Genomic DNA, 27,760 nt, shown 5'->3' on the forward strand with positions numbered 1-27,760 from the left:
AAAGAAAGAAAGAAAGAAAGAAAGAAAGAAAGAAAGAAAGAAAGAGAAAGAAAGAAAGAAAGAAAGAAAGAAAGAAAGAAAGAGGGGGCGGGGCGCCTGGGTGGTTCTGTCCGTTAAGCTAAGGTTAAGCTAAGCATCCAGCTTTGGCTCAGTTGATCGTGATCTCGCAGTCTGTGAATTCAAGCCCCGTGTTGCATTGTGTGCTGACAGCTCAGAGCCTGGAGCCTGCTTCTGATTCTGTCTCCCTCTTTCTCTGCTCCTCCCCAACTCGTGCTCTCTCTCTCTCTCTCTGTCTCAAAAATAAACATTAAAAAATTTTTAAGAAAGAAAGAGAAAGAAGGGAGGAGAGGGAGAGGTAGAAAATACAAAAAGCTATGGGATTACATAGGAGAGGCACCTTCCCAGACTGAAGTGAAGGAGTGGTCAGAATGGCTTTTCCAGGTTGATGCCTGAGCTGGATGAACAATGAGAAAATGAAAGAGGAAGCAAGTTTGGGCAAAGTGAGCTACAAATGAAAGACAAAGAGGTAGAAGAAATCATGGGTATTTCATCCAAGTAGTTCAATGCAACTCATGGATTGTGTGTGTGTGTGTGTGTGTGTGTTTAAAAGTGAGTTGAGGGGCGCCTGGGTGGCTCAGTCGGTTGAGCGTCTGACTTCAGCTCAGGTCATGGTCTCACGGTTCATGGGTTCAAGCCCCGCACCAGGCTCTGTGCTTGACAGCTCAGAGCCTGGAGCCTGCTTTGGATTCTATGTCTCCCTCTCTCTCTGCCCCTCCCCTGCTTGTGCTCTGTCTCTCTCTGCCTCTCAAAAATAAATAAATGTAAAAAAAAAAAAAAAAGTAATAATTAAAAAAGAAAAAGAAAAATGAGTTGAGAAAGTAGAGAGAAGTTAGATCCTGACTTGCTTTTTCAGAAGAGCAAGGCGCCTGGCCGGCCCGGTCAGAGCATGTGCAGCTCTTGATCTCGGAGTTGTGGGTTTGAGCCCCACGTTGGGTGTAGAGATTACTTAAATAAATAAATACAATTAAAAAAAAAAAAAGAAGAAGAAGAAAGAAAGATCATTCCAGCATCAGACTGAAGAATGGAGAAGAGAAGGGTGAAGCTGAAGTTCTCAAAATCATTTAGGAAACTGCTGTGGTAATCTGGACACGCGCTGGGGAACTGGCAGCGGGAGTTAGGAGGAAGGGGCGTACGTAGAAGTTACTCCGCAGGGGAGATCGCATCAGAACTTAGTGATGTCAGAGACAAAATGCACCAGACAACTGAGGTGATGTTATTCAGGCTATTGCAATAGAGGACATGTTTATTAACGAAGAATGTCTCATAGAAAAGGAAAGGGAACTGAGGTTTTATGGAGGTAGGAAAACACAGGGCCCCAATCTTACTGGAGTCATGAGCCAGTGTAGAGACGGGTCTTTTCATGGAATATACGAGAACAGGATGGAACACAAAAGGTGACGGGGGTTTGGAAAACAAAAAAAATGAGGGTATTTCTTAACTGACCTGTTTTCCAGAAGCAAAGAGGTCTGGTGAAACTCACCATTGTCAGTGACTAATTGGATGTAAGACAAAAGAGTCCGGGAAGAATCTGGGAAAACTGCCAAGACTCTAGACTGTAGAATTTGTAAGAGAGGAAAACCTTTTCCTCTAACTTCTTTTTTTTTTTAATGCTTCTTATGTCATTTTAAAAAAATATTTGTTTTTGAGGGAGAGGAGGGGCAGAGAAAGGGAGACAGAGAATCCGAAGCAAGCTCTGTGCCGTCAGTGCAAAGCCCAATGTGGGGCTCGAACCCACGAACCGTGAGATCATGACCTGACCTGAGCTGAAGTCGGACACTCAACTTGACTGAACCATCCAGGTTCCCCCCCCTTTTCCTCTAACTTCTTATATTCTGTGCCTGGGGACTGGGAATTAAGTTGGCAAAAGACAAATTAACAGGAGAAAAGATCTATTTGTATGCACCTGGTCACTTTACAGGAAGAAAGCAAAAGCCCTAAGAGTCAGTTAGGTCTGGGGGCTCATATTACCATTTTAACAAAGGGCAATATGTTATAGAGAAGTTACAAAACAAAGGAAAAGGTCTTTGGTCATCTAGGGGCAATAACACTGTGGGAAGGTAAATATAGGGGGAAAGGAGTGAAAGATTAAGGTTATTTTAGTAAGGTTTGTTATGCAGACTTGTTTATGCTGACTTTCCGTGTCCTGTGATAAAGATCGCTTTCCTGGTATGGGAGAGGGGAGGGGAGACAGTCTCACAAGAGAAAATTAACGCCCTGCTTTCAGGCAGAAAAGGAGAAGGCAGAGTTCCTCCTGTGTCTGCTTCCCAGATATGCCTTTGGTGTTCCAACCTTACCCTTACTTCTCCAGGAACACCAAACTGCATTTAGTTCCCTATTTCGACTATGCTCCCTGATCATTTTTTTTTTTAATTTTTTTTAAATGTTTATTTATTTTGGAGACAGAGAGAGACAGAGCATGAACAGGGGAGGGGCAGAGAGAGAGGGAGACACAGAACCGGAAGCAGGCTCCAGGCTCTGAGCCATCAGCCCAGAGCCCGACGCGGGGCTCGAACTCACGGACCGGACCGCGAGATCGTGACCTGAGCCGAAGTCGGACGTTAACCGACTGAGCCACCCAGGCGCCCCTCCCTGATCATTTTAACATATGCTTTTTATGCTGCTTGCAAAGCCTTTCCATCTCTTCTGCCTGGAGGTTTTCCACTGGTCCTATAAGATGGCCTTCGAGAGGTGTTTTCTAGTCAGGAATCTTCCACAAGAATTCCTCTCCACTCCTGTAGCACTTTCCACTGAGGACTTATCAAACTGGGTTCACATTTTTCTGTTAATACCCCCTCTGCCCCACCAGCACGTAAGATCCTTGAGGGCTTCCAACCTGATGGTATACACGTCAAATACCTCTCCAGTATCCATTCTCTTTTTCTTCACTAAGGAAAAGCATAATTGTAACGTGCCCAACTGAAATACTCACCTTCTCAGAATTACTTACAGTTCGGGGAGGCTCTGTGGCAGAATTCTAGCCAAAAAAAAAAAAAAAAAAAAAGGTAACTGGAAGTTTCTGGAAATAAATCCCTTCTGAAGGAGATGACAGAACCTCACAAAGGGATAGCTTTTGGCCTTTCCTTCTTCTTCTTGACTTGAACAACGACGAGGATCCTGGAGGAAAAGCATCCTTTTGCAGCCATGCAAATAAAAGCCGTATGTTGAAGATGAAGAGACGAAAGGAGTTTGGGTGCTTGACAACATCATAGATCTGTCCTTGACTTTGGGCCCTTGGACATTTGGGATAGGCAATGAGAATAATACATGGTTTACTTTTTGCTTTTGCTTTTTAAAAACATTTTATTCAAGTATAATCAACATAGAAACAACACCAATTTCTAAAAGCACAGATTATATTTGCCCATATAAAAACAAGAACATGGGGCGCCTGGCTGGCTTAGTCATGGAGCATGTATGTGACTCTTCATCTCAGGGTTGTGACTTTGATCCCCACATTGGGCATGGAGGTTACTTAAAAAAAAAAAAAAGAATATGTAAGAATACAAATGGTTGCTGCTGGCTTGTTTCCCTCAACAAAATGTTTATAGGTATTCATTGATATTATTTTGTATAGCTATAGATCATTCATACTCATTGCGACATCGTTTTCCATTGTATAAGTATACCTCAGTTTATTTCTCTATTGTACAGTTGCTGAGAAATGACGTAGTTTCACGTTTTGTTACTTTGAATAGCGTTGCTATGAATATTCGAATACATATCTTTTGGTGAACATATTGTATGCCTTTATGTTGGATATATACCTAGGGGTATAGAGGGCCATAGGGTATAACACATGTTTTACTTGAGTAGGTGCTCTGAAACCTTTTCCAAAGTGTTTGGACCAATTTACACTCTCAAGAGCGGCGTATGAAAGTTTCAGTTACTCTTCATCTTTGGCAACATTTTGGTATTTCCTGACTTGTTTGTTTTAGCCATTGTGGTAGACGTATACTGTCATTTCATTGGTTTTTAATTGGTATTTTCTTGATAACTAATAAAGTTGAGTACTTTGAAAAAAGCTTATGGGCCTCGTGGATATTCTTTTTGTAAAAAAGCAGCTTTATTGGGGTGCCTGGGAAGCTCAGTTGGTTAAGTGTCCAATTGGTCAGTTGGTTGATTTCAGCTCAGGTCATGATCTCACGCTTTGTGGGTCTGAGCCCCACATTGGGCTCTGCTCTGACAGTGCAGAGCCTGCTTGGGATTATATCTATTTCCCTCTCGCTCCGCCCTTCCCCCATTCTCTCTCTCTCTCTCTCTCTCAAAATAAATCAACTTTTAAACACTTTTTTAAAAATTTAAAAACAGCTTTATTGAGATATAATTCACATATCATACAATTCACCCATTGAAAGTATATAATTCAATAGTTTTTAGTATATGCTGATATATGCAACCATCACCACCGTCAACTTGAGAATATTTCCATCATCTTAAAAGAAACCCCATATCCTTTAGCTCCCTACACCCCTTGCCCAGCCCTGAGCAACCACGAATCTAGTGTCTATTTCTACAGATTTTCTTATTCCGAACTTTGATATGAATGTAATCACAATATGTGAACTTTTGTGACTGGCTTCTTTCCTTTAGCATAACACTTTCAGGATTTATCCATATTGTAGTATAAACCAGCACTTCATTCCTTTTTATGGTCAGATAACACTTCTATGACCTGATAATATGGTCGGATATCAACTGTGGCTAAACCACATTTTGTTTATCCATTTGTCCACTCGTGGATATTTAGGTTGTCTCTACCTTTTTGCTATGATGAATAATGCCGCTATAAACACTCAGGTACAAGTTATTGAGGGGATATATGTTTTCAGTTCTCTTGGGTGCATACCCAGGAGCGGAATTCCTGGGTTATAGTGTAACTCTGTGTTTAATTATTGGAAGAATTGCTTGACTGTTTTCCAGAGTGGTGACACCCTTGTGTATTCCCGCCAGCCATGTATGAAGGTTCTTCCTTCTCCACATCCCCATCGATTGTTGTTGTTAATCTGACTTTCTGATTCTGGCCACTCTAGCTGGGTATATCAGGTGTCCTTGTTTACAGAGTGTTCAAGTCTTTTGTCTGTTTTTCTATTGGGTTGTTTTCTTTTTGGAATTCTTTATATATCTGAAATCGGAGGCCTTTGTTAGATGTATGTACTGCAAATGTCTTCTTTCAGTCTGTGGGTTGCGTTCTCACTCATTAAAATAGTGTCTTTTTGCGAACAAATGTTCTTAATTTTAATACAGTTTCTGTGGGTGCTTTTAGGTTCTCATTTTTTTGTTGTTGTTTAATTTTTTACTACGTGTCTTATGTGTAATTTTTTTTTTATTTATTTATTTTTGAGAGAGAGACAGAGCACAAACAGGGGAGGTACAGTGAGAGGGAGACACAGAATCTGAAGCAAGCTCCAGGCTCTGAGCGGTCAGCACAGAGCCCGACTCACGAACTGTGAGATCATGACCTGAGCCGAAGTCGGATGCTTAACCAACAGAGCCACCCAGGCACCCCAAAAGAGTGAGAGAATCTTTAAAAAAAATTTTTTTTTTAATGTTTATTTATTTTTGAGAGAGAGACAGAGCACGAGTGGGGGAGGGACAGAGAGAGAGGGAGACACAGAATCCAAAGCAAGCTCCAGGCTCCAAGCTGTCAGCACAGAGCCAGACGCGGGGCTCGAACTCATGAACTGTGAGATCATGACCTAAGCCGAAGTCGGATGCTTAACCGACTGAGCCACCCAGGTGCCCCAAGAAGAGAGAGAGAATCTTAAGCAGGCTCCATGCCCAGCACGACGGGGCTCAATCTCACCACCATGAAATCATGACCTGAGCCGAAATCAAGAGTTGAACACAACCGACTGAGCTACCCAGGTGCCCCTTATATTCTATTTAAGAAATCTTTGCTCTGGGTCACAAAAGTGTTTTCCTTATGTTTTCATCTAAAAGCTTTCTTGTTTCAGCTTTCACACACACACACACACACACACACACACACACACACACAATTTTTTAAAAGTAATCTCTACACCCCACTTGGGTCTCATGCTTACAATCTTGAGATAAGAGTTACATATTTTGCAACTGAGCCAGCCAGGTGTCCCCCCGCAACTTTCATATTTGACATACAATCCACTTGGAGTTAATTTTTGCAAATGGTATGAAGTAGGGGACAAGCTACATTGTTTCCCCTTATGGATATCCAACTGTCTCCTCACCATCTACTGAAAGACCATTCTTTCCTTACTACCTTGCAGTGTGTGGTTTTATCATAAGCTAGGTAACCATACTGGTGAGGGTTTATTTCTGTGTTCTGTTTGTTTCATTGTTGTGTTTGCCTATCCTAATAATACTCCCCCACATACACTAGTTTTATTTATAATAGTTTTATACATATCATTTGTTATATATATGATATCTGCTGGTATAGTTTTCTAGTCGTGTGATTTTTCCTTAAGATAGACTTGGGGGCGCCTGGGTGGCTCAATCAGTTAAGCCTCTGACTTTTGATTTGGGCTCAGGTCTTGATGTCAAGGTTTATGGGACTGAGCCGTGCATCAGGCTCTGTGCTGACAGTATGGAGCGTGCTTGGGATTCTCTCTCTCCCTCTGCCCCTCTCTCCTGCTCATGTGCTCTCTCTCTCAAAAAAAATAAATTTGAAAAAATAGCATAGTATAATATGGTGGTATAATATAACATATATTACAATATTACAGTATTATAATATAATATTAAATATATATTATATATATATTATATTATACCACCATATTGTGTGGTAATATGTATTATAATATATATAATATATATAACATTAATATAACATATAATATATATAACATTATAATATATATTTATTAGCTATCATATGAACAGAATTATACATTATATATGTCATATTAATATGATTATATATTAAGACATTAATCATAAGTAATAGCAATTAATGTATTAATTGATGTATATACAATATGCCTACATATAATACTATAATAGTGTTTTATAGTATTAAAATAATACTATACTGCTGTACTATTACTATAGTATAATATATATATATAGTATAATATACTATTATAGTATTAAAATAATAAATTTAATGCTATATTTAATAATATAATATTCAAATAATATTTAATACTATATTTAGCAATATAGTATTAAAATAATAAAATTGTTATTAGGACTATGGAATTGGATGGCTTTGTATGAGGAGCAATAGATATTTCGGAGAGGGGTTTACACTGCTCAGCTTTTCCATAGGCAGTTGGCAAATGATTATTTAGTCTCTAAGACATTTCAAAACCCTCACCGTGGCTGTGTCTGCAGTCCTAAACCATGATTCTTAACCAATCTTAAACCCCTATGTTGAAAGACTCCCCCATTAAACCAGACCTCCAAACCACATAAATATCCCGACTTAGCCCTCCCCTCCCAAACTCTACTAAGGAGGTATGCTGACACCCTCTCACCTGTTGAGGGTGATTAATAAGCAATTAAATGCTACATATGAAAATCTGGGGGCCTCTTGGCCAGATATAAAAATTCTCAACTTCTGCAACCACAGTGCAGGAAAATCTCAAGACCAGGCTCAACATTTTGTTACAAGAGGAACAGCTCCAGGGGCTCCTGGGTGGCTCAGTTGGTTAAGCGCAGACTTCAGCTCAGGTCACATCTCACAGTTGGTGAGTTTGAGCCCCACGTCGGGCTCTGTGCTGACAGCTCAGAGCCTGGAGCCTGGTTCGGATTCTGTGTCTCCCTCTCTCTCTCTGTCCCTCCCCCGCTCGCGCTCTGTCTCTCTCTCAAAAATAAAATAAATGTTAAAAAAAAAAAAAAAAAAAAGAGGAACAGCTCCAGAGAAAGTTGAATTCTCAGCCATTTCCAGATTGCTTTGCCAAGGTCAAAGCACTCTTTGAAAGATGAGGTAGAGGCTTCTATCTTGCAAGACAGTGCACGGTCCCCTCAAGGATATACCCCTGGATTTCTCTCTGGTCATTACTTAAAAAGGGGTGGTGAGGGTGAAAAATATATTCATATAAAGTACTTATCTGGAGGAGGGAGGGATGGATTACAAATTAGCATGAGAAAACTTTTCGGCGTGATGGATATGTTCACTTTCTGGATTGTAGTGATAGTTTTTATGATTACATACATATATCAACCTTCATCAAATTGCACACTTTAGGGGCACCTGGCTGGTTCATTCGGTGGAGCACAGTTCTTGATCTCAGGGTTGTGAGTTCAAGCCCTACACAGGGTGGTAAAGCTTAATTAAGAATTGTGCACTTTGGGACACCTGAGTGGCTCAGTCCGTTAAGCATCTGACTTCAGCTCAGGTCATGATCTCACAGTTTGTAAGTTCAAGCCCCGCGTCGGGCTCTGTGCTGACAGCTTGGAGCCTGGAGCCTGCTTCAGATTCCGTGTCTCCCTCTCTCTCTCTGCCCCTCCCTTGCTCACAATCTGTCTCCCTTTGTGTCTCAAAAGATAAATAAATGTTAAAAAAATGATAATAATTGTGCACTTTAAATATGTGTGGTTAATTGTACTAATTCTACCTTAAAGCCATTTTAAAATGTATTCAATAAATATTAGTTATTATTGTGAGGAGAGAACCTGAACCCTTCTTTCTAGGAATCAACACTTCCAGGCCCATTTAAGTCCTCTGTCCCATAACTGAGGCTGTCCTATGAACCCCGGGCCTTCTTTCCGCATCCAGGAGAAAGGGTGGAGGCAGCTTTTACCTAGGCGAGAAAGTGACACCTGCTGGCCGGAGAGGAAAGTACACATGGTGTCTTGCTGAACGTGTTTAGATTTTATTTCTTTTCTTCAAAAAAATCATTTATTTTGGAATTAGCAAGACATACTGATGTAAAATTCAAGGGTGCAAAAAAAAAATCACCTTCTACGTCTCTTCTCTCAGTTCCCTCCTCAAGAGTAGCTATTATTAGGGGCGCCTGGGTGGCGCAGTCGGTTAAGCGTCCGACTTCAGCCAGGTCACGATCTCGGGTCCGTGAGTTCGAGCCCCGCGTCAGGCTCTGGGCTGATGGCTCGGAGCCTGGAGCCTGTTTCCGATTCTGTGTCTCCCTCTCTCTCTGCCCCTCCCCCGTTCATGCTCTGTCTCTCTCTGTCCCAAAAAAAAAAAAAAAAAAAAAAAAGAGTAGCTATTATTAGTTTTGTTAAATGCTAGCTCCCTGAAAGAACCTGAGTAGTGACTGGGAGGGGAGGGCTAAGTCAGGATGTTTATGCGGTTCTGGGGTCTGGTTTAAGTGCGGGAGTCTTTCAATGTAGGGGTTTCATTAAGATTGGTTAAGGAACATGGTTTAGGACTGTAGACGCAGCCACGGTGAGGGTTTTGAAATGTCTTAGAGACTAATCATTTGCCAACTGCCTATGGAAAAGCTGAGCAGTTTAAAATGGTTTTTCTGGGTGTTCCTGAATTACACACCACAATTATTTGCAACTTTTATTTTCTGGGCAAGTATTTCCTGGAATACTAAATTCATATTAACGAAGAGAGTGCAATAGTAAAGTCAAGTTCATGTAGACAGTGTGGGTGTAGATGGTTCTTTGTTTCTCATATATCTTTTCAAAATATTCTGTGCATATTCGGTCATACATGCATATATACATTTACAAAATGTCACCTTTAAAAAAAAGTTAAGAGGGGCGCCTGGGTGGCTCAGTCGGTTAAGCATCCGACTTCGGCTCAGGTCATGATCTCAACGCGTTGTGGGTTCAAGCCCCGCATCGGGGTCTGTGCTGACAGCTCAGAGCCTGGAGCCTGCTTCGAGTTCTGTGTCTCCTCTCTCTGCCTCTTCCCAGCTCGCACTCTGTCTCTGTCTCTCTCTCTCAAAAATAAATAAACGTTAAAAAATTTTTTTAAGTTAAGAAAAAAAGTGTCATCTTTTATCTTCTAACACTTGTTGCAGAAATACAGAAACTAGGTATAAGATACTCCTTAAATATTAGCTATCCAACAGCGTTCGCTCTGTAGTTCCGTGTGATGTACTGTTTTCAGAGTATGCATGGGTTTGGGTTTTTTTTGTTTTTTTGTTTTTTTTTATCTCTTGCGTTGAATGGAATTACTGTTTGCAGCATTCTACCAGCATTTTCCTCAACAATTTATGTAACAGATTACGGTTTTGGCAAAACCAGTGGGGCACGTTTTCTCTTATTCCTGGTTTCTTCTTTTCCGTCTTAAATTTTTTTTTAACGTTTATTTATTTTTGAGACAGAGACAGAGCATGAACGGGGGAGGTCACAGAGAGAGGGAGACACAGAATCTGAAACAGGCTCCAGGCTCTGAGCTGTCAGCACAGAGCCCAACGTGGGGCTCGAACCCACGAACCGTGAGATCATGACCTGAGCCGAAGTCGGACGCTTAACCGACCAAGCCACCCAGGTGCCCCGTTCTTTTCCGTCTTAAAGTGCAGTTACAAGGCTGTGCGCCAGGGGAGAGAAAGAATTATTCCATGGCACTGAGACATGAAGGCACCTGCAGAGATGTTTATCAAATACATGTTCTCTGGGCATCTACTCAGTTCCAGGTACTGTGCTAGGCACCGGATGAATATGACGACTACACTCTCGCCCTAACAGGGCTTGGGGCTTAATGAGGAAGATCAACACTGAGCATATAGTTATGAGTGGAATGAACATAACAAAGAGCAAGAGGTATGGGGGGGCCTCACCTAATCTCGGGACCAAAGTAAAGATTCCCAGAACTGATGCTTGTGCTGCATGCAGAGGGATAAGCAGGAAGGATAGAGGTATGGGGTGACGAGTGTGGGGAATATTCCACATGGAGGAAATAGTGTTCGCATTCTCTGGAGACTGAGGTTATTGTTATCTTTTTTTTTTTTTTTTTTAGTTTCCCTGTTTTCTGTGTCCAGCCGTTTGTTCAACCATCTTGCGACCTCCTTTCCAAATATCTTGCGTAGGTATGTACACATAGATTTTCCGAGTTAGAAGTCATTATCCTGGGGGTGCCTGGCTGGCTTGGTCAGAAAAGCATATGACTATTTTTTTTTTTTAAGTATTTATTTATTTATTTATTTTGATAGAAAGAGAGATAGGGGAGGAGCAGAGAGAGAGGGAGAAAGAGAGAATCTCAAGCAGGCTCATGAACCGTGAGATCGTGACCCAAGCTGAAAGGGAAGAGTCAGATGCTTAACCAACTGAGCCACCCAGGGGCCCCCGGAAGAGCATGTGACTTTTGATCTTGGGCTCTTGAGTTGGACCCCCACATTGGGTGTAGAGATCACTTAAATAAAACTTAAAAAAAAAAAAAAGGCATCAACTTGAATACATAAGAATCTGTTCTGTGACTAATGTCCCTCCTCAGCGCAAGCCTCTCATGTTAGTGATCTTAGGGAAAGACAACCCTGTACTACTGTTTAGTTTTTAGGAGATGCAATGAAAATCATTTTCTGAATCCTGTATAAAGTTCAAGAACTGGCCACCTTTGGCAGAAGACGGAGCTCTAATTTCTTGGAACTGAAAATGTCTTTAGAAATCTCCTAATATGATCTCTTTAACTGAAAAATGAGGAAACTGAGGCCCAAGGTACAGAATCCTTTATGATACTCAAGACAAGCAGCCAGAGGAGACCTGAGAAATTGAACAGGTTGTAATCTCACAGAAAATGCTGTGAGATTTACATGCTGGTATATTTCCCCAACAATTAGCCTCGTGTGATGTGTGGAAGATGGAGATGATTTTACATAAGGCATAAGAGGGTGACTGGGTGGTTCAGTCGGTTAAGCGTCCGACTTCGGCTCAGGTCACGATCTCACTGTTCGTGAGTTCGAGCCCCGCGTCGGGCCCTGTGCTGACAGCTTAGAGCCTGGAACCTGCTTCAAATTCTATGTCTCCCTCTTGCTCTTCTCCTCCCCCGCTCATGCTCTGTCTCTGTCTCTGTCTCTCTCTCTGTCAAAAATAAGTGTAAAAGTTTTTTAATTAAAAAAAAAAAGATTAAATGGATAATAAGTAAAAAACATCTAACATAGTTCATGTAAATGACTGTTGAGGTTGTCATTTGGTCAGTTGGATCAAGAGACAGGATTCTTTTTTTTTTTTTTTTTTTAAGTTTATTTATTTATTTTGAGAGAGACAGAGACAACGAATGTGGGGGAGGGACAGAGAGAGAGGGAGAGACAATCCCGAGCAGGTTTCTCACTGTCAGCACAGAGCCCTATGTGGGGCTGCAAGATCATGACCTGAGCCGAAACCAAGAGTCAGATGCTTAACGCACTGAGCCACGCAGGCACCCCATCAAGAGATCAAGAGATAGGATTTTTTTTTTTAAGTTTATTTATTTTTGAGACAGAGAGAGACAGAGCATGAACGGGGGAGGGGCAGAAAGAGAGGGAGACACAGAATCGGAAGCAGGCTCCAGGCTCTGAGCCATCAGCCCAGAGCCCAACGCGGGGCTCAAACCCACGGACCGCGAGATCGTGACCTGAGCTGAAGTCGGACGCTTAACCGACTGAGCCACCCAGGCGCCCCTAGATAGGATTTTTTTAAAAAAATAAATGTTTATTCATTTTTGAGAGAGTGTGAGTGGGGGAGGGGCAGAGAGAGGGGGACAGAAAATCTGAAACGGGCTCTGTACTGACAGCATTAAGCCTGATGCGGGCCTCAAATTCACGAACTGTGAGATCATGACCTGAGTTGAAGTCGGATGGGCAACCGACTGAGTCACCCAGGCGCCCCAAGAGATAAGATCGTTCAAGAGTTTCCCTCCGATTCCTTCATATTCTGATCAAACCCTACTCCAGACATCATTTGTCCCTTTCTCATAGGAAGGACAACTCTTTGGACACCAGACTGGGGGGGACATCGGTACCCTTGAGTATGCAAAATCTTAGAGTCCTTATCACAACCTGCTTTACACTCTAGTTGTTAATATTAACAATTACAATATTTTTTTAATGCTTACAAGGACAATCAGCGGGTTATCTGAATTCTGCTCATTACTCAGTTTTCACAACAACCGTGAAAGGGAGGTGAATCTCTCCTTTCACAGATAAGGAAAATGAGACTTACAGAGGTTCTGTTACACGACCATGTGCGTGGCAGAGATAGCTAGTAGCAGTCAGAATCTGAACCCAGATCTCAAAATTCATGTTCTTAACTGAAACACCAGATTTAAATAATATATATACCTGACGTTGTTTCCCAATTATATTAAGTTCCTTGAAAGGAATCAGTTTTGGGGCACCTGGGTGGCTCAGTCGGTTAAGCATTCGACTTTGGCCCAGGTCATGATCTCGGGGGTTCGTGAGTTCAAGCTCCGCATCGGGCTCTGTGCTGACAGCTTCAGAGCCTGGCACCTGCTTCGGATTCTGTGTCTCCCTCTCTCTCTGCCACTTCCCGGCTTGCACTCTGTCTCTCTCTTAAAAATAAACATTAAAAAAAATTAAAAAGCAAAGGAATCAATATTTTTGTTCGCCTCAGTATGTCCATAACGTTTAGCACAATACCTTGAACAAAGCAAATAATAAATCATGGGCAATATCTATTAATCCTTTAGAGGTTGTTATATTTGTGCAAAGAAGTACAGATCCAGGTATATGAATTCAGGTTTCATGAGGGATGCATTTGAACGTCATCAGAATAGACCACTACAAAATATGCCACTTTGGCCTAAGAATTATTTTGAGCTGATGGCCGTTTAGAAACAGCTGATGCAGAGCGCCTGGGTGGCTCAGTTGGTTAAGTGTCCCAGTCTTGATTTTGGCTCAGGTCATGATCTCATGTTTGTCAGGTTGAGCCCTGAGTCGGGCTCTGCATTGGCAGCATGAAGCCTGCTTGGGAATCTCTCAATCTCAATCTCAATCTCTCTCTTTCCCTCTCTCTCTCTGTAAACAAACTTAAAATAAAAAGGAAAGAAACAGCAGATGACAGAAAAGCTCTCTATCCTTCCCCTCTCCCTATCTGCCTAAAATTAGGGCATCAATTTCCCTTTGTGAAGGTGTCCTCCTCCCCTCTCCCATACCAGGAAAAGGACAACAGACTTTTAATCACTGGACACCGTAAGAGGGGTACAGCACCGAGATGGGTCTGCACAAACAAACCTGACTAAAGTAACCCTTATTCGCCATTAGTTTCCCCCATACGTTTACCTTCTCACAATTTACCACTCCTAGAAACTCAAGCCCTTTTTTTCCTTTGTTTTATCCTTTCTTCACAAATTAATCGCCCTTTGGGGCATCTGGGTGGCTCCCTCGGTGAAGCATCCGACTTCCTCTCAGGTCTTGATCTCACTGTTCCTGAGTTCGAGCCCTGCGTCGGGCTCTGGGCTCTGTGCTGACAGCTTGGACGGAGCCTGGAGCCTGCTTCGGATTCTGTGTCTCCCTCTCTCTCTGCCCCTCTCCCGTTCATTCTCTGTCTCTCTCTGTCTCAAAAATAAATAAACGTTAAAAAAAATTTTTAAAAAAAAGTTAAAAAATGAGACTACCTTGGTGATAGATAGTAAAATAATCACCTTTGCCAAGACTCTCAAGCTGTTAGGCGACAGAAGCCATAGCCGCTTAGGACCACTGTTGTTGCTTTCTCTACTTGAGTTATCATTGCAAATCGTTCTCGGTACAAAAATGAAAGAACCATGAGTAATCACGTGACATCATAGTTGGTGGCTTCAAAAAACTTAAACTTCTCTTGTTTTTAAACACTTTTTTTAATGTTTTTTATTTATTTCTGAGACAGAGAGAGACAGAGCATGAGCAGGGGAGGGGCAGAGAGAGAGGGAGACACAGAATCTGAAACAGGCTCCGGGCTCTGAGCTGTCAGCACAGAGCCGGACGCGGGGCTCGAACTCACAGACTGTGAGATTGTGACCTGAGCCGAAGTCGGACGCTTAACCTGCTGAGCCACCCAGGCGCCCCAAAACTTCTCTTTACTTACAGTTTAAACCTTTTGGGAAAATGGTTGAATCTAGCATAAAGTGGAGAATTACTAAAGCTAAACACACCTAGATACTTCTTAGGGGCAACACTTTCAAATGTCCCACGAACAGTCTTGATGCTAGAATCCACCAGTCTTGCTTTTTCATTCCATAATTTTGGTTTATGTGCAGAAAGCTCATTTATGGTCAAATAATCGATTTCTAACCCTAACCATCGTCTTGTAAATATATGATGTTGCTGTCAGTTCAGCGTAAATGTATTGCGACAAACCAAAAACATCAAACGTGTCTATTCAATTGATCATAGATCATCTTTCTATGGGAATTATAGCTTATCTTTAGTTAACAAGTGTCCATAGGAGAAATGTATGTTTCCTGTGTGTGTGTGTGTGTGTGTGTGTGTGTGTATTAATGGATGTGCATACGGATGGTTGGAAAGGCAGAAAGAAAAAATTTGAAAGATAGAAAAAGACAACTATAAAATTACAAGGCTTAGATAAGAAGTCATCAAAAGCACAGGTTTTTAACCATTTTGTCGCCACATTATGAATGAGGTGACATTTTCACATGCCATCCCTACCCTGACTTATCTCTATAAAGGGACCCAGGAATATGCCCAATTCTGGCATTAGACATTAATGTACCCACCTAAGAAAATACAGGGGCAGGGGCACCTGGGTGGCTCAGTCAATTAAGCATCTGACTCTGGTTTTGGCTCAGGTCATGATCTCACGGTTTTGTGAGTTTGAGCCTTGCATTGGGCTCTGCATGGGCAGCACGGAGCCTGCTTGGGATTCTCTCTTTCTCCTGCTCTCTCTCTGTCCCTCCCCCCACCTGCACTGTCTCTGTCTCTCCCAAACTAAATAAATAAACTTAAAAAAAAAAAAGAAAGAGAAAAAGAAAACACAGGGGCAAAAAAGCAAAAAAGAAAAAAAGGGAAAGAGAAGGAAAAAAGAAAAAAGAAAATACAAGAGTGCCTAGCTGGCTCAGCTGTAGAGTGTGTGACTCTTGAACTTGGGGTTTTGAATTAGAGCCCCATGTTGGATGTAGGGATTACTTTAAAAAATAAAATAAAATTGTAAAAAAGGAGGAAAAGAAAATAGAGACAACTTCTTTAGGTAGCAATTTTGCTATAGTTACTGAAATACCAAACATACGTGTATTTTGACCTACCAGTGACACTTTTTAAAAAAAATTTTTTTAACGTTTATTTATTTTTGAGACAGAGAGAGAGCATGAACGGGGGAGCGGCAGAGAGAGGGAGACACAGAATCTGAAACAGGCTCCAGGCTCTGAGCTGTCAGCACAGAGCCCGATGCAGGGCTCGAACTCACGGACCGTGAGATCATGATCTGAGCCGAAGTCGGACGCTTAACCGACCAAGCCACCCAGGCGCCCCTACCAGTGACACTTTAAGGAACTTCTTTTATAGTTATGATTGCATCTGTGTGCACTGATACACGTTTAAGGATATTGTGATTATACAATGGTACAAATAACAAAAATGTTCATCAGTGTGTCTATATTGTATAATAACAAAAATGTCCATTCAATATCTCTACACAAGGGAATACTGTGCAATTGTTAAAAAAGAATATGGCAGCTCTACATATTCTCTTACAGGATAATCGCTAAAGTCTATTCTTATGTCAAAAAGCTTGGAGGTGGGGCACCTGGGTGGCTCAGTCAGTTAAGCGTCTGATCTCGGCTCGGGTCATGATCTCACAGTTTGTGGGTTCGAGCCCCGCATCAGGCTCTGTGATGACAGCTAGGAGCCTGGAGTCTGCTTTGGATTTTGTGTCTCCTTCTCTCTCTGTCCCTCTCCCACTCGTGCTCTGTCTCTGTCTCTGTCTCTCAAAAAAATAAATAAACATTAAAAAAGAAAAAGCTTGGCACTTACGTTTTCTTTCTTTTTCTTATATCCTACATCTGTTATGTCAGTAAATTTGGTTGGCTTTAGCTTCAAAATATATTCAGGGGCACCTGGCTGGCTCAGTCAGTAGAGAAAATGACTGTTGACCTTGAAGTCATAAGTTGAAGCCCCACATTTGGGTGTAGAGCTTACTTTTAAAAAAGTACACACACACACACACACACACACACACACACACACACTTTTTAATATCTATATCTTCAATATCTGACCACTTCTCATCATTTCTACTGTTATCACTCTGGTCTATTGCAAATGCCTCCTAACGGATCTACCAGCTTCTATCCTTGTTTCCCATGCCTATTCTCTTTAAAAAAATTTTTTTTAATATTTATTTATTTTTGAAAGAGAGAGACAGAATGTGAGCAGGGGAGGGCAGAGAGAGAGGGAGACACAGAATCCGAAGCAGGCTCCAGGCTGCCAACACAGAGCCCCATTCGGAGGTTGAAATCACAAATTGTGGGATCATGACTTGAGCCCAAGTCGGATGCTTAACCAACTGAGCCACTCAGGCTCCCCTCTCATGCCTATTCTTAACACAAACAGCCAGGGTGATCCTGTTAAAAAGGTAAATCAGATCACATTACTCCTCTACTCAAATTCTCCCAATATTTCTCCATCAGAGTAAAAGCCAGAGTCAGATCTAATAATCTTTATTCCATTCCTCCCTCCCTCCTCCTCCCTCCCTGGCGCTCTCACACTTCTTTATCCCTCGTCTCCCGTTCCTCACCTCTGGTCTCCTTCTGGTCCACACACACTATGCTTGCTGTTCCGGTAGGGGAGGAAAGTGTTCTCTTTGACCCTCGTAGGGTCTCTGGCTGGGTCTGAAAGCCAAACTGACAAAGACAGAGTAACAAAGGAGAAGCATATAAATGTTCTGAATATAATTTTGATTATATATTATATATATATATATATATATAATATATATATTATAAATGTTCATATATATTATAAATGTTCTGATATAATTTTGACAAGGGAGCCTTCATAAGGAAACGAAGACCCAAAGGAATGGTTACCCCTGAGGATTTTTATGCCAGGTGGGATGACAAGCTGACGGTCGAGGAGAAATATGATATGTCTGAGAGTATGATGTAATTGTAGTAAACTGGAGGGAACTCAGTAAGTCCTGTTCAGATTCCTCACAGCATCCCTTTGTCTTTGGAGATAGGGGTGTTCCTTTCCTTCAGGTATAGGGAAGGTGCCTCTGCCATGAGGCTTCTAAGACCTATTTCAAGGAAGAAGGCTCAGGAGAAGGTCAGAATGACATTCTTGTTTCTCTGGTTCTAACTCCTTCAGCTGAAAATAATCAATATGCCAAGGCGCCCTATTTTGGGGTAGTGCGCCCTGAACCCCATCGTTCTTCTAACACACTGGCGCATAATCCTTGTGCCTGGAGCCGATATACGCATGACTGCCTCTGTCACTCCCTCCGGATCCCTTCTTAATGGCCATCTTGCCTATGAGGTATTCCCTCACAACTCTCCTTACATTCTAAGCCCCGCCCCCTAATTTTCCCAACCCCTTTCCATGAAAAGTGTTTTCTCCGTTGCCCTAGTCATCATATGACATTCTACAGATTGTGGATTTTACTCCTTTGTTGATCGCTCTTCTCCCCCACGAGAATGCAAGTTCCACGAGGGTAAGAATTTTTGTCCATTTTGTCTACCAATGGATGTCCGTGACAGAAGGAAATGGCTGTAAGTGGCTGTCTCATAGTAGGCCCTCAAACTGGTTTTGGTGCATACTGAATATGAGGATGAATTAGAGGTCAGTATGAACTAAAGAGAGCCATCAAGGATAATTCTAAGGTGTGTTGCCTACATAAGTGGGATTGCCATTTTCTCAGCTGGGAAGGCTAAGCCAAGCAGATTTGCTGTAATTATTGGTCGTCTGTCACACACGCCTCTAGAATGCAGTCAGGAAGGAGACTCAGGGGCGCCTCAGTTGGCTAAGCATTTGACTTCGGCTCAGGTCATGATCTCACAGTTCATGAATTCCAACCCCGCGTTGGGTTCTCTGCTGTCAGCGCAGAGCCTGCTTCAGATCCTCTGTCCTCCTCTCTCTTTGCCTCTCCCTCGCTGGCGCTCTTTCTCTCAAAAATAAATAAAAGTTTAAAAAAAACAAAAAAGAAGGAAACTCAGGCAGAGTGCTTTGACAGGGAGATCTATCTCCCCTATTCTGGTAACTCTAACAATTTCTTTACTCAGATTTATAGATGTCAAAAAAAAAATTACCCAAAAGTTAGAAATGTGTCCTTTCAGTGTAGGACTAGGTTTGCGCCTTTGATTGATTTCCTCTTGACTGGGTTACTTTACAACTCAAGAGGCACAGATTGACTCAAAGATGCAAATGCTCCCTGTCTGGGTGGTGGAAAAGATAATCCTTTTTTTTTTTTTTTTTTTAAGGTTTTATTTATTGAAGTAATCTCTATACCCAGTATGGGGCTCGAACTCATGACCCCCGAGATCAAGAGTCACTCGCTCCACTGACTGAGCCAGCCAGGTGCTCCTAGAAAAGATAATCAATCCTTAAGGTTACGGTTGGTGGTTCAGTAGGATATCAACCAGTTTTGTATCCAACCCAGCAATCTTTTCTAGCATTCCTGTATTAAATTGACTGTAAACATCGAGCATCTCAAATGCACTTTGAGCTGATTTTAATGTCTCAGTGGTTCTCTCATTACTTAACAAGTTATAGAAAACGTTTGACACGTGTTCATTTTATATTTGCATGAGAGTTATGATTCTACCTTTTTGAAAATTATCCTTTACTATCATTTTCACAGACCTGCAAAGCCACCACTCAAAATGATTCCTGAGCACTTTATTCACCGATTAGCCCAAGCACGTGATACAATAGATTCTCTTGTTGTTAGCAGACAAAGAGGTAATGAAGTTGGCAGTTGGCTGGACTTCAGGCAGCAGAAAAGGTCTACCGTTAGCCACCGCATTTGACATACTGGTTAGTGGGTGTTAGTTCTCTACTGCTGCTGTAACAATTTACCACAACTTAGTGGTTTAAAGCAACACAAATTTATTACCTCCCAGTTCTATAGATCAAAGTGTGATATGCATCTCACTGGGTGAAAACGGAGGTGTCATAGGGCTGTCTTTTCTGTTGGCTGTGGAAGAAAATCCATTGCCTTGTCTTTTCCCCAACTTCTAGAGGCTTCCTGCATTGCTCAGTTCACGGTCCCCCTTCCATCTTCAGAGCCAGCAATGGCAGGATGAGTCCTCTGTCTGTTCTGCCTGTCTCTTCTACCTCCCGCTTACACGTTTAAAGACCCTTGTTATTTGGCTCATTCAGATAATAGAGAACATTCAGATAATAGAGAATGATCTCCTTATTGTTAGGTCAACTGATTAGCAAGTTTAATTCCATCTGCAACTTTAATGTCCTTTTGCCATAGCATAACACATTCACAGGTGTCACGGATGAGGACATCTCTGGGATCATTATCTGCTTATCATTGGGAGAAGGGAGAAAACAATTTAGGGAAATAATACATACATCTCTCTTCTTTATTTTTTTGCTGAGACATCTCCCCAGTATCTTTGTGGATCAGAGCTGTATCCCTGGTTAACAAAGGCAAAGCAGGTCTTCCACTATATGTATTTACAGTAGCAAATGCCAAGTATCTTCATGCAAACATTTATGTGTGTTAAGCATTTTATTTATTTATAACATAAATGTATTTTAATTTAAATCTTAGTTAGCTAACATACAGTGCAATAATGGTTTCAGGAGTAGAATTCAGTGATTCATCACTTACATACGACACGCTAAGCATTTTATTTATTTATTTATTTATTTATTTATTTAATGTTTATTCATTTATTGAGAGACAGAGAGAGACAGAGCATGAGCGGGGAAGGGGCAGAGAGAGGAAGACAGAATCTGAAACAGGCTCCAGGCTCTGAGCTGTCAGCACAGAGCCCGACACGGGGCTCGAACTCACAAACTGCGAGATCCTGACCTGAGGTGAAGTTGGACGCTCAACCGACTGAGCCACCCAGGCGTCCCACGCTAAGTGTTTTAAATAGATCTTTTGCACTACTTTATTTTCGTGTAAAAGATGTGATGAAGTCAGACAGACCTGAATTTAAATTCCATATACATATACATATATATATATATACTTTTTTTTAACATTTATTTATTTTTTGAGAGACAGAGAGAGACAGAGCATGAGCAGAGGAGGTGCAGAGAGAGGGAGACACAGAATCGGAAGCAGGCTCCAGGCTCTGAGCTGTCAGCCCAGAGCCCGCTGACGTGGGGCTTGAACCCACGAACTGTGAGATCGTGACCTGAGCTGAAGTTGGTCGCTTAACCAACTGAGCCACCCAGGCGCCCCTGAATTTAAATTCTAACTCTATTACCTACTATCTTCATGAACACTGAGCAATTTTCCTCACCTTCCTGAGCATTAATTTCCTCACCTGCCAGTTAAAGATTAATAGGAGGTAGCAAAAAAAGGTTTTTGAGAGGGTTGGACACAATAATGTATATGAAGCCATGAACAGAGGCTCTGGAGTATATTTTATTTTATTTTATTTTATTTTATTTTATTTTATTTTATTTTATTTTATTTATTTATTTTATTTATTACTTTTTTTTAATCCCCTGCCCCTTCTAAGTATATTTTAAATCACTTTTTCCTTTTAGACTTCTTCCCAGGGGGATTAGCTCTCTTGGCCTAGGGTACATAACCCCAAAAGGAAATAAATCTAGTGCTTATTGTCAACATGGATTTGTACCCAAATCCTAGAAAAGTAGACCAAAAGGCACACTGGAAGCCCCAAAGGAAGTAATTTTTTTTTTAAGTAATCTCTACACCCAACTTGGGGCTCTAACTCACAACCCTGAGATCAAGAGTCACAAGCTCTTCTGACTGAGCAGCCAGGCAGCCCCCCAAGGAGGTAAATCTTGTACATAAGGAAGGGAATACTGTTTTCATATAAAATGTTAGTAATAAAGGGGATCAGAATATGCCACCACAAAATATACCACATTGGCATAAAGATTATTTGGAGCTGAAGGCAATTGAGAATTAACAGATGCCCTACAAGTTTTCCACCTAAGATCCCCTCTGCACCCAAATTTATCATTCCTGAAAGCCCAAACCCTCTTTCATTTATTTATTACAAATTTTTTTTTAATGTTTATTTATTTTTGAGAGAGGGAGAGACAGAGCGTGAGCTGGGGAGGGGCAGAGAGAGAGGGAGACAGAGGATCCAAAGCATGCTCTGTGCTAACAGCAGAGAGCCCGATGCAGGGCTCAAACCCATGAACCAACCGAGAGATCATGACCTGAGCTGAAGTCAGGCAGGTTCTTAACCGACTGAGCCACCCAGACACCCCTCTTTCATTTAAGAAGGGTATAGAAGCTCCTGAGTCTAACAGCTCCTTTGAGTTTTACTTCTTTTCTGTGAACTCTCATACAAATAAATATTAATAAAACTTTGTGCCTCTCCTCCTGTTTATCTTAATGAATAAATAAATTCATTAAAGTCATTAGCATATAAACTCAATAACTCAATCGTGAGTTAATAAAGATGTGATGTATGCTGAATAAAAAAAATAGTGATTTAGATGCATCTGATGATGGCAAAAATATGCTGGAAACTAATAATAATAGATCATACTCTGTGCCTGACATCATATGAAATAATTTATAAATGTTGCATTCATTTCCAACAACTAATGACTGCTATCCCCATTTTACAAAAAGAAAGTCAAGGCTGAGAGAAGGTACAATATTTGAGCTCAACTGCACGCTAATCATCTAAACTGGTGACTTTTATGTTATTGCCCACTCTATGCTACTCAAGGATGTGGCGGGGGGAAGGTGTATCCATTTCTTCTGATGGAAATGCTGGACGGAATACTGAGCAGAAGCAATCAATATGGTAATTTTAAATTTGTACTCTAAAGAAAGGAAGTAGGGTGGGTGTACTAGAGGAAAAAGTTTTCTTTAACCCTTTTAGGGGCCCTTGGCTGAGCCTAAAAATTAAATCGACAAAGACAGATTAACAGGAGAAGAGCATACAAGTTGTTTAAAAATGATCAGAGGAGGGGCGCCTGGGTGGCTCAGTCGGTTGGGCGTCCGACTTCAGCTCAGGTCACGATCTCACGGTCCGTGAGTTCGAGCCCCGCGTCGGGCTCTGGGCTGTTGGCTCAGAGCCTGGAGCCTGTTTCAGATTCTGTGTCTCCCTCTCTCTCTGCCCCTCCCCCGTTCATGCTCTGTCTTTCTCTGTCTCAAAAATAAATATACGTTAAAAAAAAAATTAAAAAAATAAATAAATAAAAATGATCAGAGGGGGCTCCTGGGTGGTGGCTCAGTCGGTTGAATGTCTGACTTCGGCTCGGGTCATGATCTCACAGTTCATGGGTTCGAGCTCCGTGTCGGGCTTTGGGCTGACAGCCTGGAAGAGCCTGCTTTGGGTTCTGTGTCTTCTTCTCTCTCTGCCCCTCCCCAACTTGCACTCTGTCTTTCTGTCTCCCCAAAATAAACATTTAAAAAATTAAAAAAAAAAAGATTAAAAAAGACAATTTAGGTGATACAGACTTTATTTAACACTTTGCGAAGTGGACAGAGAACTGCAAAATGGGGGCAGAAGGCAGCAAGATTTTAGAGGATAAAGAAGAAAAGAACAAGGAAGTAAGTATAGAGCCCAGAGTTGGTTTGGTGTTTGGGGATTGGCTGATTGGATATCCTGAGTTTTTGGCCTAGTGAAGCATTTACAGGGACATGAAACTTACCTAAATTTCAATCTGCTGACCCAACATCCCGGGCAGAAGAGACTCCATCTTGCCTAGAGATTTCTTTCAACAAAATTTATTTCTTTAATATAATTTCAATGTGACACGGGAGCCTTCATCAGAAAATGAAGATCTAAGGAAATAGAACAGTGTCTTTATGCTAGATTTGATCAAGAGTGAACAGTTGTAGAGGAATAGCATAAGGAGTGTGAGGTAATTGTTATAACTTGGGAGAAATTTTTTTAATGTTTTGTTTATTTTTGAGACAGAGAGAGAGACAGAGCATGAGTAGGGGAGGGGCAGAGAGAGAGGGAGACACAGAATCAGAAGCAGGCTCCAGGCTCCGTGCTGTCAGCACAGAGCCCGACGCGGGGCTCGAACTCACGAACCGTGAGATCATGACCTGAGCCGAAGTCGGATGCTCAACCGACAGAGCCACCCAGGCGTCCCCAACTTGGGAGAAATTTAACAAGGCTTGTTCTTGGTGTCCTTTGTCCTCAGACAAGGATGCTCCTTTTGGCCCAGGGCACCTCTCACATGAGGGTTTTACCACCTGTTTTAGACAAGGAAGAGGGAAGGAGGAGTTTAGAATGACTTTCCTGCTTCCTCCATTTTTCTCAAACTCCTTCCATTTGAAAACTCAGTGTATCAAGGTGCAATATTTTGGGGCAGTGTGGGTACTGGTGGTGAGGAATAAGAGATATTTTTATCTTTTAATTTCGTATATTTTTTTCAGTTGGGAGAAGGGCAACCATCTAGGAAATTAATTCAGTTAACCAATATTTATCGGACATCTTCTTTTTGGTAGGGATTATGAAATGTCCCTCTTCTACATTCAACTTTCAGCCTCCAGTTTTCTCCAATTAAAGCTGAGGAGCTTGGATAATTTTATTTTATTTATTTAAAAACAATTTTTTTTTAACGTTTTATTTATGAGACAGGGAGAGACAGAGCATGAACGGGGGAGGGGCAGAGAGAGAGGGAGACACAGAATCTGAAACGGGCTCCAGGCTCTGAGCGGTCAGCACAGAGCCCGACGCAGGGCTCGAACTCACGAACAGTGAGATCGTGACCTGAGCCGAAGTTGGACGCTTAACCGACTGAGCCACCCAGGCGCCCCGCTTGGGTAATTTTAAAGTTCTTTTTCGTTTTATAAATCTAAGAGTCCATAAATTCTTTTAACCTTCATTTCATCTTCTCCCCATTCTACTGTATTTATTGTTGTTTTTTTGGCTGTAGGTCACCAAGGACCATTTATTTTTTCACTTAGTAACACTTCCTGCAGGTTAAAAAGTCACATGTGACATGGTAAAAGCCTTCCTCTCTGCCTTATGATCTTTTTTTTTCCCTTTTCAAATTTTCACTTAAATTCTACTTAGTTAACCTGTAATGTAATACTGGTTTCAGGAGTAGAATTTAGTGATTCATCACTTACGTAGAACACCCAGTGCTCAACACCAGTGCCCTCCTTCATAGGCAGCACCCGTCTAGCCCATCCCCCCCCCCTTTCCTCCCATCAACCCTCACCTCCCAACTAGACCTTAAAGTGGCATATAGAATGGTGGCGGGCTGGGGTGGGGGGGTGTGTGTGATGTGTATATGGTGGTTCACATCTGCAAGTGGTGGTGTTTAGAGTAAAAGTTACGATTCCCTTTTCCCCCTACTTCCTCCAGTCCACGTTTGCATAGAAGCTGAGCGCACGGGCTTCCTTGCCTGGTGGCTTGTAAATAGATACATTCCAATGAGGCTAACACCTCCAGGGTTAAGGGCCTTCTCTTCCTCCACAATTCATGGCGCAAAGCTGGGTTTAGAAGGGTTGGAGGATGCTTAGTCTCTGTTCAGTTGATATGCAAAATTAAATCGGCCTGCCTACTATTCTGTTGGCTTTAAGTTGTTGCCAAAGAGGTGAGTGAGTGCCTTTCACAACCTGATCTTCCTTATTTAGGTGAGTTTTCAGGGGGGAGGGCGTCTGCTTCGACCCGACAGATAGAACGCATTTCCTTTTCACCTGTTTAGGCTAATGACTTGCAGTGTTATGCAGAGTAAAGAAATTACTCAGCCTCTATTCAGGAGAACTGTTTGGTTTGAAAAAGAAAACACTAATTCCAGCAGAATCATTAAATGAAAATGAGAAAGCTTAGCAAAATAATAATAAAAAAAAAAAAAAAGAAGAGCCCGTTAAGGATTTTCTAGGGATTAACAGATTGTTTTGCTCCCTTTAGGTAGAGACAAATTCTTCAGTACCGTTTCCCAAGTGGACTTAGTCCGTGCGAATGGTTTTCATATGGATGGAGGTTTTCCTTAATACCTCACTTTATCATTAATACATTTCTTTTTTTTTTTTTTTAACCCTGAAATTTCCTTTGGAACATTGCTTAGACCCGCGCCTCGGGAAGACTGGTCCGTCTCAGAGGGAAATGAAGTTGAAAACAATTGTTGTGAAATATGGGGTACAAGCCTTCACATCAGAAGATGAAACTTTGGGCTCATAATCAATAACACATGGGCTGCGCTAGAGTATTCCCAGGCTAGATTTATAGCATTCCCCCAAATTACACATCATCACTACCTTATTCCCTAAGATCTTCGAAATGCGTAACTTTTAGGAGATGTAGGGGCTGGTGACCAGGAATACAAAAAATCTTTAGAGGCGGAATGCATCGATAAGCAGTAGGGGTGATTCTGTTTCACCTCCACTGGTGAAAATACTTGGGATATATCACAGGCCTTCTTTAGACACTTAACGGCACCGGTTCTCCCACGGAACCCACGGGAGCACGTGAGTAATGTTTCTTGACCCGAATGTCGTATCAGCTGAAAACAGTCTACGGATACCACTTTTTCATTGGTGCCAAGAGACTCCGTTCAGGCTCAATATATCCACTGTTAAGCCTCCGCAAGAAAGCTTTAAACTTCTTTGACGTGCCAACAATCTAAGTTTGAATTAAATGACTAATGCTTTACCTAGTTTCTACCACTAGCGCTCTGCCAGCATCTTTTCAATTCATCCTCAGCCAAAGCCTGTCAACCATCCTGGCAACACACCCTTTCACCTCCCCACACCTCACGTCTTTGCTTTTCCAGTCCTTTGGCTGCCCTCCGGTTCCTTCCCTCACATACTTGTCTGGCTGGTTCCTAGAAGCCTGGCAGAGATTCGTCTCTGACATAAATCTGGCTGCCACGGATTAAGAGCAGGAGTCCAAACCCACCTCCCCGAGCGCAGATCTAAATGGATCTCATTTATAAACAAAGAGAACACCTCTATTTTTTTTTTTCTCGAAAAACAAATCATGCACTGGCTTTCAAAGGCGAGAATTAAGAGCGGGTGGACAGAGAGAAGGGCAGACTAGACCAGAGGCTGGGGAAAAACTAGGAGGTAAAAATTGTTCCTGGATGAAGATAACCCCAGAGAAGGCAGCAGCCTTCCTTATCTATCCACCAGGGGTCCCCCAGCCTGCTGTAAAGGTAAGCGAGGGCAGTTATCTTTGTTCTGTGCCCTGAAGTAACCCAAGTTTCCAAAACGGGAGGTGGCACATAGTAGGTGCTCGATTAATATTTGCTGAATGTTCCCAAGGCTAAGAGGATTAAAAGCCCACCAACTGCTCTCATAAATAAACTGGCAAAGGCCACTGCCTCATCAAATGTTTAGCATCCCCAAATACAGCCCCATTGTTCTACTCTATACCCTCTCTTTATGCCTCATCCCTGATTTTTGTCGTCTTTTGCATACACACTTGCACCCAAGAACTCACGCGCGTGCAAAATCCCTGAAATGACAGACTTAAATGTGTTGTTCAAAGCAAGGCTTATTGGGTTGCCGCTTTTAAATGAATGTCAACTCCTAATGGGTTCAGTTTCTGGGCAGCATTCTTTCCCGCCTTCTCGGAGTTGAGGTGAGGATTTAACAATCAACATTCTCTCTCCAGTGCCTCAATCTTTTTCTTTCCTGTTCTCTCCTCTCTTCGGCTCTATTTCCTTCCCCAGTCTGTCGTTTCTCTCGGGTGGTTGCCTCGCTTTCTCCCTCTTTGCCTGTTCGCCCCTTTGATCCTTTCTTTCTATCCCTTATTCCCAGAAGCTCCAGAAAATACCTCCTTTTTTCC

At 41.9% G+C, this 27,760-nt stretch overlaps 1 long non-coding RNA gene across 2 annotated transcripts; it reads right to left on the bottom strand.

Moving 5' to 3' along the window:
• Nucleotides 1-9,146: 9,146 nt before the first annotated feature.
• LOC122224213 lies at nt 9,147-20,476 on the bottom strand. Of its 2 annotated transcripts, none has more exons than XR_006204680.1 (4): nt 20,409-20,476; nt 17,623-17,728; nt 14,540-14,636; nt 9,147-9,175 (listed from the first exon to the last, which is right to left on the bottom strand). It is a non-coding gene; the product is annotated as an uncharacterized LOC122224213 (long non-coding RNA). The 2 variants fall into 2 exon arrangements; XR_006204679.1 differs by lacking the exon at nt 9,147-9,175 and adding an exon at nt 14,411-14,449.
• Between the last annotated feature and the right edge of the window lie 7,284 nt (nt 20,477-27,760).

This window comes from Panthera leo, chromosome B4 (assembly GCF_018350215.1).
Source record: "Panthera leo isolate Ple1 chromosome B4, P.leo_Ple1_pat1.1, whole genome shotgun sequence".
Taxonomy (NCBI): Eukaryota; Metazoa; Chordata; class Mammalia; order Carnivora; family Felidae; genus Panthera; species Panthera leo.